Source organism: Boleophthalmus pectinirostris, unplaced genomic scaffold, assembly GCF_026225935.1.
Source record: "Boleophthalmus pectinirostris isolate CB_2022bp ecotype Guang Dong unplaced genomic scaffold, ASM2622593v1 HiC_scaffold_3, whole genome shotgun sequence".
Taxonomy (NCBI): Eukaryota; Metazoa; Chordata; class Actinopteri; order Gobiiformes; family Gobiidae; genus Boleophthalmus; species Boleophthalmus pectinirostris.
This window is the reverse complement of record NW_026571299.1, coordinates 11,947,771-11,965,468: the sequence shown is the minus strand read 5'-3', so window position 1 is coordinate 11,965,468 and position 17,698 is coordinate 11,947,771. Positions and strand designations below refer to the sequence as shown.

Sequence of the window (17,698 nt, the reverse complement as noted above, 5' to 3'; positions counted from 1 at the left end):
CCGAGACCAGACCGAGACCAGAGTGGGACTGAGACCGGGACCAGACCGGGACCAGAGCGGGACTGAGTCTCAGTAGCGCTCTGGTCCCGGTCTGGTCTCGGACCTGGTCCATCTGAACCAAAAGCTCTTAGTTCGGTTCGTTTTCGTTGGGGTGAAAGCGTCAGTCGGAGGCTTTGCACCACCTCGGAATCAGCCGCGGTTCTTGAGCGCGGAGGACCAGAGCAGCTCGGTCTGGTCTCGGACCTGGATCCGTCCTGATTCAGTCCGTATGCGGTGAGACTGGGACCAGACTGGGACCAGAGCGGGCCTGAGACCGAGATCGAGACAAGACCAGGACCAGACCGGGACCAGACCGAAGGCTCAGAGCCCACGGCAGGGCCAGAGCTCGAAGCTGAGGCTCGGACCCCGTGGAGGCTCGGAGTCAAAGCTCGGAGTCCGGTCTGGTCCCGCTCTGGTCCCGGTCTCAGTCCCACTCTGGTCTCGGTCTGGTCTCGGACCTGGATCAGTCCCGGTTCAGTCCGTATGCGGTGCAAAAGTCCGGCATCACAGTCACTGAAGTCACGTAAACGGGAAACGGCCGTTATCCGTTTTTTCCATTCTTCATTTAAACACAAAATCGAAAACTGAAAAAACGAATCGTTATCCGTTTTTTTCATTTTGGTTTTGGAGACAAATAACGAAGAAAACTGTTGTTTTTTCGTTTTCTTATTTTTGGTTTTATATTGAAAAACGAATGAACGAATGATACACGGATTTGAATCCTGCACTTGATCTGCTGTTGCGCTCTCCTCCTGCACCCCAGACTCGAACGCCCACCTACCTCATTAGAAATGTTGAAATGTTAAGACATGTTTTGTATAATTTCTAATCTTTATGTAATAATTTTATTGACTATTTTGTCCCAATATTGCTGGTTCAATTCAATGTTGTAAAGAAAAAGAAATGGGCTGCATTTAATGTTCAAACGGGCGACTTATGGATCGTTTTATTGTTGATTCAATGACTGTTTTTCATTGTTTAAAACTTGAGTAATACTAATTGTTCAGAGAGACACGATCACTCAGTCAACAATAAAATCTCCTCATTAAAGTTCAATAATGCTCAAATCCACCCTTATTTTGTGATTTATGAATAATGTCTATTGACTTGGGTCGCGAAGGTTTGTGACTTTTAAAATATGGGTCCCCAGAAAAAAAAATTGGGAAACACTGGTTTAAGGTGTTACTGTGTTTAAACTCCAAACACCTTCACTAATTATTCAGATGATTGCCAATCTCTAATGAACTAAAAGTAAAAGGTAGCTCCAGATATGTTTTTGATAAGGCAACAACAGTATCACATGGCTTAATATGGACTGTGACTTTTCTGGAGGAGCGTTCATCAAATGTTTTTCGCTATGGAATTGTTAATCTTTTGTCTGGAATGTTTCACAGTATGGCATTAAATCGTTTTAGCCAAGACTAAATCAGACCAAATTACATTTCAGATCTGTATTTCTTGGTATTTGTGAGCAGTAAAACCATCTGTAATTTAATAAAAGTAAGGTAGAGCTGTTTAATGTCATACTGTGGAAAATCCCAGGCAGAGCAATCACATATCCACAGAAACAAGCAAGTAACTGACCCTCAAATCAAAAAGTTACATAATGAACCTTTAAAACTCACAGGAGTCAGTTTTGTGTAATATGGAACCTTTAAAGGGGAATTAAAGCCACAAGAATGCATAATATGTGTTCTTGAATATCGAGCTCCAGGCTTGTTTGTTCACTTTGTCTTCAGACTTGAAGTGAGTCAATCCTTTCCCTCGCCAGAGACAATCCCTCCTCACGCTCTGACTAACTCTGAGCCTCACAAACAAAGGGGAAAATGAGTGGCTTTTCTTGTTGGATCAATGTTGGTTCCAGCGATTAGACCGAGGCAGATGTAACAACCACTGAGACGAATCAAAGAGACTCTGCTCCACGACACACAGTAAGAAAAGGAGCTGTCTTTGTTTTCACTTTCACCTATTTTGGTCGACCAAGTTTCTATATTGTGACATTTCACAGCAGCAAGTAGCAACACAAAGCTGGTTTCTCTTGCCTGGAAAATCCAAAATGATTTCTCTGTATTTTTTTATACACAGGGTATCGGTCTGGTCCTGCCTCCGTCACGTCTCAGAATCAGCATGAGAGGGACCCCAGTTTGTAAATGAATTCAAGTATCTTGGAGTTACCTTGGACTCCACTTTAACTTTTAAAAAACATGTAAAAAAAAAAACATAGCAAAACTTCTTAATTTTAATATTCACAACTTTAGGCAAATTAGTTCATCATTGCCAGAAAATGCAGCTAAAATGTTCTTCCACAGCATGATTTTTTACTCACACTGAATCCTGCATTACTAACCAATCACTGACAAGCACGACAACCTTAAAAGCAATAGAATCACTTTTCTTTAAAAAAGCTTCAAAACTATTTGACAGGAAATCTTTGTCTTTTCATCACTGTCTCATACTTCAGAAATATGATATCTTAAGTGTTGGAAAGTTTAGAAAATGCTCAGTGTATAAGGTGTAAAATGGACTCGCTCTACCTCCTCTGGGTGAGTTCATTAAGCCCAAATCCAGCACCCAAGACCTTATAGACGCACAACATTCAGTCAGCAGATGTTAACAGTCAAAAGCACTGAAATCTTGAACAACATCCCAGCTGCAACAAAAGACTCTACCACATTCAGGACATTTAAAACTAATCTGAAACAATGGCTAAAGAGAAACCAGATCTGTGACCACAAATGTTCTGCTTCTCTGTAAATGTCAGTGTTGTATGTCATGATTGTGTCTTATTGAGTGCGTATACATGCACATCAATAACCCGGTTATTAGCCATATCCCGGTTATGTCAGTATTCGGGTTACTGCGTATACATGCGCACTGAGAAACCGGGATACTCATATCCGCGTATATATGATCAAATGGAGTATCCTGGTTTCTTGACATAATCTTACAAATGCGCAGGCGCAAAAATTAACTTAAATCAATTTCATAAACCAGGAAAAATACAAACCGTGAGCTCCTTTAGCATAAGAAGCTAAGGAGCTACGAGATCTCCCACAATCCACTGCGCAGATTCTTCATTAAAATCTTCTGCATAAATAAACTCAACTTTACAACATATAAACCATAAACACTATAGAGCTACATCAGCCCGTTTGATCAAATAATTCAGCTCTGATCACATTTGTTTACGTTTTACAGAAACGAAACTTAAGACCGTAGGCTAATTAGCATAAACTGTTAGCGGCGATAAAAACAACTCGCTCCTTGCGCCGCTGATGCGATCAGTTTCTTTTGGACTAAATGACACGACTCTGTGGATTATGTGTGTTATTTCTGTGACAGAAGAGGTGCTAATGATGGTAAGTGTGTTCCGTGCATATAGAGTATAGGAGATAGTTCATGTTTTAGCTTTTCAGCGTCACACGAGTGCAGGTCGTACGAGTGCAGATTGTACGTGTGCAGGTTTAGCGCAGCTCTTAATTTTACAGTCATTTCACTCGTTTGGTCACTTTATTTATGTTGGTCAATTTATTTATGTGACTACTGTTGTGGTAAAAGGCTGGAAAGTGTCTTTTGGACGCATGCGCACTCAACTTTATGTTGCAGTAACCGGGGTACTGCGTATACATGACACAAGTAACCCGGTTACTATTGGAATAAACCAGCTACAGTAACTCGGTTTCTAATAACCGGGATACTGCCATAACCGGGTTACTGAAACCGGGTTACTGCGTATACATGCACCATCAAGAAACCGGAATACTGAAAAAACCCGATCATAACCGGGTTATTGATGTGCATGTATACGCACTCATTGTGATGTTTCTACCAGGTTTGTCCTATGAACTGTCAGTTTGTCTGTTGTGTGATGTTGTCTTATGTTGTCTCTATCTCTCTGACCTGCCTTCGGGCTCATTCTGGTGTATTTAGAAGTATATGTTCATGAAAATTAATTGTCCCTTTTAAATAAATAAAACTAAAAAATAATAATAATAATAACTGTCCAGTCAGATTTGTTTTCACAGTCATGCATTGGTGCTTTAAGCTGGTAAACCACAGCAACAGAGAGGCTGTGTTTTGTTTCTGTGGATACCCGCTGACACATGAGCAGTTCTGAGCTTAGTTTTTAACACCTTATCAAGGAAGTTTAACCAACTAAGAAGTACAGCATGTGCAGTTCAAAAAACACTTTTTGTTTCTCTCATCTCTGATTAACAGTTTCGTGCTTTGCTCATTGATTCTGTGGAAATCTGTAATGCTTTTCAGCCCTCAAATCGATTTGATCAAAACCGATTTCAATATTAATTTCCTGGACACAAGAAAAGAAGGCTTTTAATATTTGCTAAAAAAAAAAAAAAATCTAACTTCCTTCTCCAGAGTGTTAAGATCTCTCAGTTAAAAGAAACAAACCGACTTGCAGATAATTGATAATTAGGCTGCGTTCAGACTGGAGCCTGAAGTGACCCAAATCTGATATTTTCACCCCTATGCGAACTGTATCTGATCTTTTAGTGACAGATCAGATTTTTTCAAATGCGACCCAGGCCACTTCAAAATGTGGTCCTGAAACCGATACATATCTGATCTTTTGACATGTGACTTCAGTCTGAACGGCCAAAGCGCATTCATCCGACCTACACGTTATTAACAAGCCACAAACGTCACTATTCTGCACTGAAGTAGGTGAAAATTGTTAATGAACTCCATGTCACTGAAGTGAAGCACATCACCACTCACCACTCTTGGCTACGTCTCCACATCCACACGTTCCTTTCAACGGACGTCGCTGCCGCTGTCCCACAAAACGCCACGGCCAAAAACCTCGTCCTTCTCCTTCTCAATCTCCTCCTTAAAACAAGTAAGTTGTTCATGTTCTGGCTCCGGTACGAGAGGAACTTTAAAATCTCCAGGTGCTCAATGCTCGCGTCCATGTTTGGACAACTTCCGTAAACACAGAGCACGCTCGCTGCGGTTGACGTCGTCGTGTCTCCAGTGCACATGCGGGACACATTTTGGGCCGTTTACTGTTCACACTGGAGTCACATACAAGTCACATTTAATTGGAAATGTGAACGACCTCGCAAAAACATCAGATTTCACAAAAAAATCGGAATTGAGCGTTAAGCCCTGCAGTCTGAACGTAGCCTTAGAGATGAGTGAATCTAGATCTCCGTTCAGATTTCATGCATTACTAATCCATTAATAATGGTCTAACTTTTTCTAAATGAATGCATTTTGTGCAATGATAAACCCTCTGTTTTTTTTTTAACGTTTCCTGTGATGCAGTTTAAGTGAATTAAATCTTCCATACTTTGTTTATCTTTGCAGATGCTTCTGTAAGACCTGAGGAACAACTAATTATTGTAAAACGTTAAAAAGTACTTCCATTGTTTCAAATGACTTAACAGCACAATTCAGCATCTGTGAGCGAGATAAATTAAAAAAAAATTGAGGAGAAAAAAAAAATAATTGAAAATTGCCATATGTTCGGCAGCTATTTTAATCAGCAGTTTCACTCGAGTACACATACAATTAAACAGAAATAATTGCTTTGGAAGAAACGAGACAAATGCGTTGGAAGCGTGGGGGAAATTGTCTAAGTGCCTTAATAGATTCTACATTATACAGAACATTTAAAGGTCTTATATTACACAAAATTGATTCTTGTGAGCTTTAAGTCATGTTATAATGTTGTTACCTCATTGAAAACAGACCAGAAGTTGTGTTTTGTTTCATTCACACAAGTCTGAGCAACAGCTAGCTTTTACCTTTATTTCAGAGATCGGCAGATTCCAGGTCTGAAATTATCCAAATGATTCCAGAGAAGGTGTTTGCAGTTTAAAAACACAGTGGAGCACTTTCAGTTTTACCACATGACATCACATGGTGGAACAGAGTGTTTTCTGTTTGAGAGAAGAACTCAACCTAAATATGCAGGGTTTAAAGGCACCAGCCCAGTAAAAAAAATGTAATATTTGATGTTTAGTTTTTTTGTTTGTTGGTTTTTGTTTTACTCAAAATGTTGCACATGTTCAACATTAACGCCGCCCATAATCACATAAGAACATAAATCATAGACTACAACACGTGAACCAGGACTAAACCAGGTCTAAACCAGGACTAAACCAGGTCTAAACCAGGTCTAAACCAGGTCTAAACCAGGACTAAACCAGGACTAAACCAGGTCTAAACCAGGTCTAAACCAGGTCTAAACCAGGTCTAAACCAGGTCTAAACCAGGACTAAACCAGGTTAAACCAGGTCTAAACCAGGACTAAACCAGGTCTAAACCAGGTCTAAACCAGGTCTAAACCAGGTCTAAACCAGGTCTAAACCAGGTCTAAACCAGGTCTAAACCAGGACTAAACCAGGTCTAAACCAGGTCTAAACCAGGTCTAAACCAGGACTAAACCAGGTCTAAACCAGGTCTAAACCAGGACTAAACCAGGTCTAAAACCAGGTCTAAACCAGGTCTAAACCAGGTCTAAACCAGGACTAAACCAGGTCTAAACCAGGTCTAAACCAGGTCTAAACCAGGTCTAAACCAGGACTAAACCAGGTCTAAACCAGGTCTAAACCAGGTCTAAAACCAGGTCTAAACCAGGTCTAAACCAGGACTAAAACCAGGACTAAACCAGGTCTAAACCAGGACTAAACCAGGTCTAAACCAGAAACCAGGTCTAAACCAGGACTAAACCAGGTCTAAACCAGGTCTAAACCAGGTCTAAACCAGGTCTAAACCAGGACTAAACCAGGATCTAAAACCAGGTCTAAACCAGGTCTAAACCAGGTTCTAAACCAGGACTAAACCAGGACTAAACCAGGTCTAAACCAGGTCTAAACCAGGTCTAAACCAGGTCTAAACCAGGACTAAACCAGGTCTAAACCAGGTCTAAACCAGGTCTAAACCAGGTCTAAACCAGGTCTAAACCAGGTCTAAACCAAACCAGGTCTAAACCAGGTCTAAACCAGGTCTAAACCAGGACTAAACCAGGTCTAAACCAGGACTAAACCAGGTCTAAACCAGGTCTAAACCAGGACTAAACCAGGTCTAAACCAGGTCTAAACCAGGTCTAAACCAGGTCTAAACCAGGTCTAAACCAGGTCTAAACCAGGTCTAAACCAGGTCTAAACCAGGGCTAAACCAGGTCTAAACCAGGTCTAAACCAGGTCTAAACCAGGACAAAACAAGGACTAAACCGGGACTGAACCAGGTCTAAACCAGGTCTAAACCAGGACTGAATCAGGTCTAAACCAGGACTAAACCAAGACTCCAAGCCCGTGTAGCAGGGTGTCCACAAAGTGCTGTCGGGCAACAGCTTTGCTTAGCCCTGCAGAGCTCTGCACCAGTCCTGTCACCCGCGATCACCCGACAATCTACCCGCGGTCCCGAGACCCTGGTGACAGTCTGGTTCAGTCCTGGTTCAGTCCTGGTTCAGTCCTGGTTCAGTCCTGGTTCAGTCCTGGTCCCTCATGTTGTAGGACAGTAGTGCAGATTTCATGAGCCTATGAAGGTTGTTTTCACCTTTGCCAGTAGCTCTGGTTTGACATTTAAGTTGTAGGTATTGTATATTTGTTTTTTTTATATATATCTCACGTCGGGAGAAGTGGGTGGATGGCGTACCCCTGCGTACCACGCCCACTACACCCCTGAGTTTGCTTGTGATGAGAAAACAACAGCGTAACACATTGTAATATGAGCCCTTTAACCATGTTATATAGTAGTTTTCATGTAAACATTTCAGTAGCATGTTTGCAGTGTTGGGGAGTAACAGATTACATGTACCAGAGTTACGTAGTCAGAGTACAAATTATGAGTAACTGTATTCAGTTACAGTTACTGTTTCAGTGAGTGGTAATTGGATTACAGTTACTTTGTTGAAATAAATGGATTACAGAGGTATTTTCCTGTTTTCACATTTTGGGCTAAATCCCTGTTTTTTTTTTTTTGTTTGTTTGTTTGTTTGTTTTGTAAACCAGTCTAAAACCAGGTCCAAACCAGGTCTAAACCAGGTCTAAAACCAGGTCTAAACCAGGTCTAAACCAGGTCTAAACCAGGACTGAACCAGGTCTAAACCAGGTCTAAAACTAGGTCTAAAACCAGGTCTAAACCAGATCTAAACCAGGACTACACCAGAACTAAACCAGATCTAAACCAGAAGTAAACCAGGTCTAAACCAGGTCTAAACCAAGACTAAACCAGATCTAAACCAGGACTAACCAGAACTAAACCAGTCTAAACCAGATCTAAACCAGAGACTAAACCAGACTAAACCAGATCTAAACCAGGACTAAACCAGAACTAAACCAGGTCTAAACCAGATCTAAACCAGAGACTAAACCAGACTCTAAACCAGAACTAAACTAAACAGACTAAACCAAACCAGAACTAAACCAGTAAACTAAACCAGAAAAACCAGACTAAACTAAACCAGGTCTAACTAAACCAGGACTAAACTATGTCTCGAACAGGATTTAACAGGACTAAACCATTCTATCAATAATATTTTTAATTAGTTTAAGTAAAGTCTGGGCTTTTTATTTTCTTTTATCAGATAAAACATCTTATGTGAAGATTTCCTCATCTTTGCTTCTCTACAGCAAATCAAGTAATCCAAAGCATTCAGATTACATTACTCACTTTAAGTAATTTAATGGATTACGTTACAAACTACATTTTGGGGTATGTCATCTGTAATCTGTAGGGGAATACATTTTAAAACCTTCCCAACACTGCATATTTGTATGGATTGTCTATGCCAACGGTTCACACATTCCACATTTTCGCTCTTGATTCGTTTGGCCAGACACATCCAAACTGACATTAAAATCTCTGTCTTAAAAACCTTCAGGCGCTTTAATTCTCTTCCATACTACACCGGTTTTATTTGGCGGACAGACATTGCATTTGCGCTTTTAGAAATAAATTCCGTCGCCTTATGACGCTTTATCGTAATGAAAAAAAGTTTGCTTAACCCTAACACAACGGCGCTGACACAGAGGCGTGTATAAATGTGAAATCGAAGCTCTGATGGGACATTTAAGGAGGGAGAAACCAATCATTGCGCCATTGATTTTTCTTCCTCCCTCGAAGAAAGAATTACAGGCTCGTGAACCGACTGGGGCGCGCCAAGTTTCGAAGCATTTAGAAACAGGGATGCTCCATTGATCGGGGCCCATTGCTACACACTGGTAAACACTTAGCATTAGGAGGCGCTAAGTGGCTCGAGTTCACAACCAAGTGATGCATTGTGGGTAAGTGACAACGGACTGAGTGTTGGTAAACCGAATGAAATAAAGTAAAATAACTTGCCGAACTGCATACTAAATCGGGTCTAGAAGTTTTATGGAAATCTTTACATCGCTAACTTTTTGGGTGGTTAAGGCTGCTCATAAAACGGTCTGTGAGATGTTTAATTCATGTTGTACAAGGTCAAGATCGCACAGTCTGGCTCCTACTTTCTTAACCCGTTATCTTGTAAGACTGGGATTCGCAGGGTCTCACGTGATTCGATACAATACACGATACATGGCTCACGATAGGACATCATCACGATATGGCGACACATACGAGAATCAATATAATGCACATTGCACACAGTGTTGGGATGGTTACTTTTAAAATGTATTCCCCTACAGATTACAGATTACATACACCAAAATGTAGTTTGTAACGGAATCCATTAAATTACTTAAAGTGAGTAACGTAATCTGAATACCTTGGATTACTTGATATTGTCGTGCTTTTTAAAACTATATGAATGAAGCAACCACATCCTGAAAATTCTTGTTTGTTCTCTTCAAATTGGTTGAGCCCAAGTCTCCATGAACAGACTTTTGTTTGCTGTAGCGAAGCAAAAACTAGGATATCTTAACATGAGACGTTTTGTCTGCTAAAAGACAATTAAAAGCCCAGAATTTCCTTTACCGTATTAAAAATATTATTGATAGAGAAATTCTTTCTATATGAGATCACTGCTGCTTTAAATTATGTCCACCTACTGTTAGGTGTCATATTGTTTATTAATAAATACATAAATAAATACTTTCAGTACAATAAAAATCTGTAATATTTGATGTTTTTTACTCAAAATGATGCAGAATCAGATTATTAACAATGACGATTATTAATGACCTCGTCCATTGTGTGACTGACGTCGCTCTTATTGTGCGTTTTCTGCTTGAGTTTTTGGCAATGAGTTGAATTACAATTAAATTTGGAACTTTTGTAGCTAAGGCCCTAAATTAAACATTTTTTATGTCCAAAAAGTTGTTTATACATGTTTGATGTGTGTGTTTTTTTTTTTATTAATTATTATTATTTTTTTTTTTTTTGTATTTCTGGTCCTATAACTTTTATTACAGCCATATGACACAACTACAGCATGCAGATTGTGAAATAATAGGTTTTACTGAAAAAAAAAGGATGTATAACACTTCATTGGGGGTAAAAGGGGGAGTTTCAATAGCAAAATTAAGAAAAAAAAAATTCCGGTGAGGACAAATGTACTAAAATTGAAGGATCTTGAAGGGTTAACAAAATTAAAATGCCAGAGCTACTCATTTTAATAGTCAAAATTGAGACGATTATAAGAAAGAGGACAGGTCTTATGGTACAGTTAGATGCCTATAAAACATAAACCATTGTCCATTTATTAGTGCACAAAGTGAGGCTTCAATATGACACATTTACAGTGGTAAATTAACCAAATCTTTTGTTTAGCACAATGGTATAATTCTGAAATCCCTTGCTGAGCTACTTGGAAGAGAGTGGAGAGCTCTTGGTAGACTCCTGCTCTGTGGAGATACAGAAGCCCATGATAACGATACTGTATTGTATGTATGTTCCAAATTTAGTATCACGAAATATCAATATTTCAACATTTTTGCATGCGCCTATTATTCTGTGTAATAGTGTGCTCCTTGTATGAGTCTAAATTGGTTTTATTGATCTCATGTTTGTGGCCTGTTGCCCTCATTGCCTCATTCCCTTGTGGTGGACAGAACAACACAGAGGACGGACTGTTGTCTCTAAGTGTATCCATGTAGAAAACAGAGCATAACTTAATCAAATATTTATCAAAGATTTGTTTTATTCTGTACACGGACAGCTGCAGATCCTCAGAGGAAAACAGATTCCTAATCAAATATTTGGATGACACGGTCCTGGTGTCACTACTTTCAGGATCTGAGGGAAATCATGACCCTGCGCTGGAGCCGTTTGTCCAATGGTGAGAAGGCAACTACCTGGATTTGAACGTCGCCAAAACTAAGGACATGGTAATTGATTTTAGACCTGCACCTTCCCACAGTGTTAGTGTCATCCATGGTTTTGATGTCGAAATACTTGATAATTACAAATATCTGGGCACCGTGATGGACAATAAACTGAAATTTGACCTGAACACTAAAAGCATTGTCAAACGATTGCAGCAAAGAATGTATTTGTTGAGAAAACTGAACTCTTTTAATGTGAACAAAATGATTCTCAACGATTTTTATTGTTCTTTTATTGAAAGTCTGCTCACTTTTTCTTTTATTTGCTGGTTTCAATCCTTGTCGCTAAAGAATGAAAACAAATTGCAGAACATTGTTAAAACCTGCTCAAAAATCACAGGGGTCAAACTGAGGGAGCTGCACTCTTTGTGGGAGGAGCAGGTGCTGAGCAAAGCCAAGTGTCTCCTGGCTCAGTCCCTCCATCCTCTGGCTCCTGATTTTATCCTGATGCCTTCAAGTTTTATGCTCCGATACGAAAGACTAACCGGTTCTCAAATCTTTTGTGCCCTCTGCTGTTAAATTGCTTAATTCTAAGGGTACAGTTTTCTCAATAATTTGCACTGTAATTTGTAGATTGTCATTGAGTCCCACTTGTGGTCTGTGACGGACTGACATGGACTGTGTGTGTGTGTGTGTGTGTGAAAAGTGAGAACTGCTCTAAATAAGCTGCAAATGAATTTCCCTATGGGATCAATAAAGTTTTCTGAATCTGAATCATACATGAGCCTTAAGTCTAAACCACAGGGGTCAAACATACGGCCCGGGGGCCAGATCCGGCCCTCCAAGACCTTTAATCTGCCCCTCGGCTGATTTTCTACAAAAATATTTTCAATTATTAAATTATATTATTATTATTATTATTATTATTATTATTATTATACTATTAAAATATTGTTAATTTTCTGTGGTGCTGAGCAGCTCCTCTGTACGTGGCCCCTCCCACCAGAGCAGCACAAATGAAGACTTGCCTCTTTCCAAACGCTCTTAAAGGACGATCGTTTTGACTGTTGACCGTGACACCCTCATCAGCAAAATGTCCAAAATGAGAAAAGTGGAGCCGAGTGCAGGATTTTCCAAGAAAAACTGACTTATTCCGATTTACATACAAGTTAATGTTAAAACATTGTGTTGAAATTACATTTTTCTTAAAGTTTCAGGTTGTTTATAATATTATACTATTTTGTAAAAGAAAAAGTTCATCAAATAAAACAGATTTCTGTAATAGATTTGTGTTTCTCTGCACAAATATTTGAACTTATTGTTATTTTTGGGATATATATCATCAGTTTTCTGATCCGGCCCCTTTGGGATCAGAGTAGGTTGGACACGGCCCCCGGACCAAAATGAGTTTGACACCCCTGGTCTAAACCATGGTAACCTCCCACTATAGTATGGGCATAAAACTCATTGCATAGGTGTAAACACTGAGTCTCCGCAAGGGAATGTCAGCAAAGACTCATTGTACAAGTATTGCTTTCTAATATTTGATTAAGTAAATTCTTCTCTGGACTTTATTTCTGTGTCTTTGTCTTACAGAAACTAATAAGAGAGGAAAGGGCTGATTCATTCACATCCCTGGAAACTTATTTAAAGTCATTTCAGAGTAGACTTTAAAGTTGCATTGTGTAACTTTTTGGTCGGGGGGTCCGTCACCTGCTTGTTTCTATGGAAATGTCATTGTCCTACCTGGAATGTTCCTCAGTATGACATTAAACAGATCTACCTCACATTTACAGGTGGTTTATTGCTCAAAAATACCTAAATACAGGCATTCTGGCTGTAAGCGGGGTTGCCTCTCCACAGATCTGACCTGTAACTTGATCTGGTTTAGTTTCCACGATGATAAAAAGACAAAGCAATAACATTTCAACTGAGGAAAGCGTTTGACGGACCCTCCTTCAGAAAAGCTGCACATTGCTCCTTTAAAATCCACAGAAAAACGTCCAAGTTACAAAAGTTTAAACCCAATTAGCTGAGCCATGAGGCATTAAGGTGAAAGATAAAATAATTAATACTGAAAGTTGTTTTGAGATGTGCAAAATCACAATATTGATTTGCGTAATTTAAAAAAAACTGTCTCTAAAAATCATTCATTTTTAGTCGATATAGTCCGCCCTTAAGATTTAAAGGCGCACTGCTTATCTCCATGGAAATATTATTATTTTGTCTAGAATGTTCCACAGTATAGATTAAACATATCTATAAGTTGCTGTTTGTGGACGCTCACGTATGGGGCGCCGCTTAAACATTTAATATACACATTTAACTCAACGCTTGAATGAAGTTTATGGACTAATTTGGGTGCTTTGTATATGTTTTGTATCCAGTTTTTCTTTTAAACTATGGACCGATAAATATTTGCGTCTGAAATAAAGAATAAATAAATAAATCTAAGCAGGTTACAGCACGACACTACATTACAGGTCAGAGAGTCGCCTCTATTCACAGAAGGAAATATTTTTGAGCTTCTGTAATGAATAAATGTTAAATGTTAATGTTATATGTTAAAGGTGCATTGTGTAACTTTTTGGTAGGGGGTCTGTCACCTGCTTGTTTCTATGGAGATGTCATTGCTTTGCCTGGCAGTGTTGGGAGTAACGTGTTATAAAAGAAATGAATTACTGTAATGCGTTGCTTTTTGCTGTAACACAGTAATGTGGCAATACAGGGAATAAAAAGGTAATATTTCACTCAGTACAAATGTGAGTAACGCACGTCACAATGCTTTTTTAACCTGGATTGAAGTGGTGGGTTTTTCGTTTTTCTTCATACTAATTCGCTAAAATCATTGCAATATCAGCAGCGGTGAAACGGCATTGTTACGAATGTTGGGAAGGGCCCAGAGGTGCGCCCGTGTAGACTGTCAGGTGACCGCGGGTGAAAGGACCGGCGCAGAACTCAGTGCTTCACGAGGCCAATCGCAGCTGACGCCCAATCGCTCTTTCCGGACACCCTGCTCCTCAGGCTCGGGGTTCTCTCAGGGGTGATCCTACAGTCTAAGTCCTAGTCCAAGATTAGTGCTAGTTTGGTCCTGGTTTAGTCCTGATTTAGTCCTGGTTTAGACCTGGTTTAGTCCTGGTTTAAACCTGTTTTAGTCCTGGTTCAGTCCAGGTTCAGTCCAGGTTCAGTCCTGGTTCAGCTCTGGTTTAGTTCTAGTTTAGTTCTGGTTCAGTTCTGGTTCAGTTCTGGTTCAGTCCTGGTTTAGTCCTGGTTCAGTTCTGGTTTAGATCTGTTTTAGTTCTGATTCAGTCCTGGTTCAGTCCAGGATCAGTCCTGGTTCAGCTCTGGTTTAGTCCTAGTTTAGTTCTGGTTCAGTTGTGGTTTAGTCCTGGTTTAGAACTGTTTTAGTCCTGGTTCAGTCCTCGGTTCAGTCCTGATTTAGTCCTGGTTCAGTCCATATATGGCGCAAAAGTTCCGCATCTTCTGACTGTTATTTGACAATCAGCGACAGTCATTTTGGTGAGAGTAACATAAAAGAGCTGCAATAGTCATATAATGTTTTACAGTTTAAATAAAGTAATATTGTAACGTAACAAATTAGTTTGAAATGACAGTAACAAGTCATAAAATAAATAACGCATTACTTGTCCAACAGTGCTGCCTGGAATGTTCCACAGCGTGACATTACATTTATTCATTTACAGGTGGTTTTATAGCTCAAAAATACCTTGAAAAACAGACATTCTGACTGTGAGCGGCGTCGCCTCTCCACAGATCTGACCTGTAACTTGATCTGGTTTGGTCTCCATGAAGATAGAAAAGTTTAACACCATACTGTGAAACATTCCAGGCGAAGCAATGACATCCCCAGGGACACAAGGAGGTAAAAGCTGCGCAGTGCACCTTTAACACAGTCAATAGTCTATTTACCCGGACGTTCACATTTGCCCCGTCTCCTCTCTCTCTCTCTCCCTATCTGTTTCTGTGTGGTTAATATTCTGGGCGTGCGGTGACTGTTGACTGTCAGGCTGCCCTCTCCAGTCTCAAGAGTGTGTCTGTATTTATCCAGCTCCTCATTCATTAACACGGCGCTGTCAGGGCTCAAGATTAACACCAGCAGAGCACTGGGGTGAGCCACCGCCAGGAATTACATTATGCTAATGTGCAAATAGGAGACAGCTGAAAAACAAGTGGTCTCAAGTTCCAGGAGGTAAATATCAGGCTTTATGCACTGCACATCACAGCCGAATATACAGTTTGGAAAGTTCATGGGTCCATGTTACGCTATTTTCTGATCTATGTTATAATGTTTCGTCATTAAAAACAGACCTGGAGTTGTGTTTTGTTTCACTCACACACGTTTAATAAATGATTTCTGCCCTGGAATTGCCGGTCACTGCGAAACAAAAGGTAAAAGGTAGATGTTAACTTGAAAACTACCGCTTTATGACATCACAAGGTGGAACAGAGAATTTTTTGAGCTTTGGAGATGTAGACAGACTAATAATGACTCAATAACTCAAACATGTGTGAATGAAACAAAACACAACTCCAAGTATGTTTGTGATGAGGAAACAGTATTTTAACAGGGCTTAAAGCTCACAAGAGTCAATTTAGGGTAATACGGCTGATGACTGATGTGTGATTCACTTAATTTTTCATTTTTTAATTTTTATTTATTTTTTTTATAAATGATGTCATGATAGCCATTGGTCTTAGTGAAGGCCCAGGGTCCAGGTTCACAGTTCACCACTGGACACAAAAGCCAAGGCAAATGAAGCACCAGTTAACACTTTTATGCATTTAAAGGGCTCATATTACACTATTTTCTGATCTATGTTATTATGTTTTGACATAAAAAAAATACCTGGAGTTGTGTTTTGTTTTGTTTCATTCACACATGTTTAGCACAAATTAATCATTACTAATCACTGCATTTATAAAGCGCCTTTCAAGACACCCAAAGCGCTTTACAGTTCATTATTCATTCACTCAACACTCAGTGGTGGTAAGGTACTGCTGTAGACACAGCTGCCCTGGAGCAGCTTGCCGAAAGCGAGGCTGCCAATCTGTGCCATCAGCCCCTCTGACCACCACCACCACTTTCATACTAGGCAATGTAGGTGAAATGTCTTGCCAAAGGACACAACAACGTTTTTTTTCCACTGGCTCCCACCGTGGCACCTGGAATTCCCAGTCGTCTCCCATCCAAGGACTAACCAGGCCCAGCCCTGCTTAGCTTCTGAGATCTGATGGGATCAGGCTTTGACAAGCCGGTATGGCCACACCCTGCAAATTTAGGCTGAGTTCTTCTCTCAAACAGTGAATAGTTTGTTCCACCTTGTGATGTCTGTGTTCACTAGAATACATTATTTCTGCCCTAAAATTGCCGGTCACTGCTAAACAAAAGGTAAAAGAAGCTCTTGAAAACTACAGCTTCATGACATCACAAGGTGGAACAGCACTTTTTTTTTTTTTTTATCTTTGGAGACTTATAATAATAACTCAATAAGTCAAACACGTGTGAATGAAACACAACTCCAAGTATGTTTGTGATGAGGAAACAGTATTTTAACAGGGCTTAAAGCTCACAAGAGTCAATTTAGGGTAATACAGGTGATGATTGATGTGTGATTCACTTCATTTAGTTTTTCTTTTTTAATAAATGATGTCATGATAGCCAGGAATTGTTCCTAGTGAAGGCCCAGGGTCCAGGTCCATGGTTCACCACTGCAGTACACTATGTATAAGAACACAAAAGCCAAGGCACATGAAGCACTAGTTAACACTTTTATGCATTTAAAGAGCTCATATTAGACTGTTTTCTGATCTATGTTATAATGTTTCATCATTAAAAACACACCTGGAGTTGTGTTTTGTTTCATTCACATGTTTAACACACAAACCCATGACTTAAAGCTCACAAGAGTCAGTTTAGTGTAATACAGGACCTTTAAATCCGTAATTCCCAGAGTCAAACAAACATTTACTTTACTCACAGTTTTGTGCTAGTTTTTGTGTCTATTGTAAATCTTTATGGTATAATTTACCATTATCTTGATTTTGATTGCATATTCTTACTCTCCTACTGTTCTTGAACTTTGTTTCACACTGTAATTTCCCCACTGTGGGACAATTTAACGTTTATCTTATTAATAATGTACATAAAAGCCAAGGCAAATGAAGCACCAGTTAACACTTTTATGCATTTAAACGGCCCATATTACGCTATTTTGAGATGATGGAAAAGAGCATTTTGAGCTTTGGAGATGTAAAGAGATGGATAATAAAGGGTTACTCAAAAACAAAAAAGCAAAAACACAACTCCAGGTCTGTTTTTGAGGAGGTAACATTATAACATGGCTTAAAGCTCACAGGAGACAAACCCATGGACACCTTGATATAGCAACTCATTACCATACACTTATTTTAAAAAATAAATA

The 17,698-nt window shown here is 39.6% G+C and overlaps 1 pseudogene; it reads right to left on the bottom strand.

Moving 5' to 3' along the window:
* Window positions 1–16,427: 16,427 nt before the first annotated feature.
* On the bottom strand, window positions 16,428–16,545 carry LOC129411125 (5S ribosomal RNA; annotated as a pseudogene).
* Window positions 16,546–17,698: the final 1,153 nt, after the last annotated feature.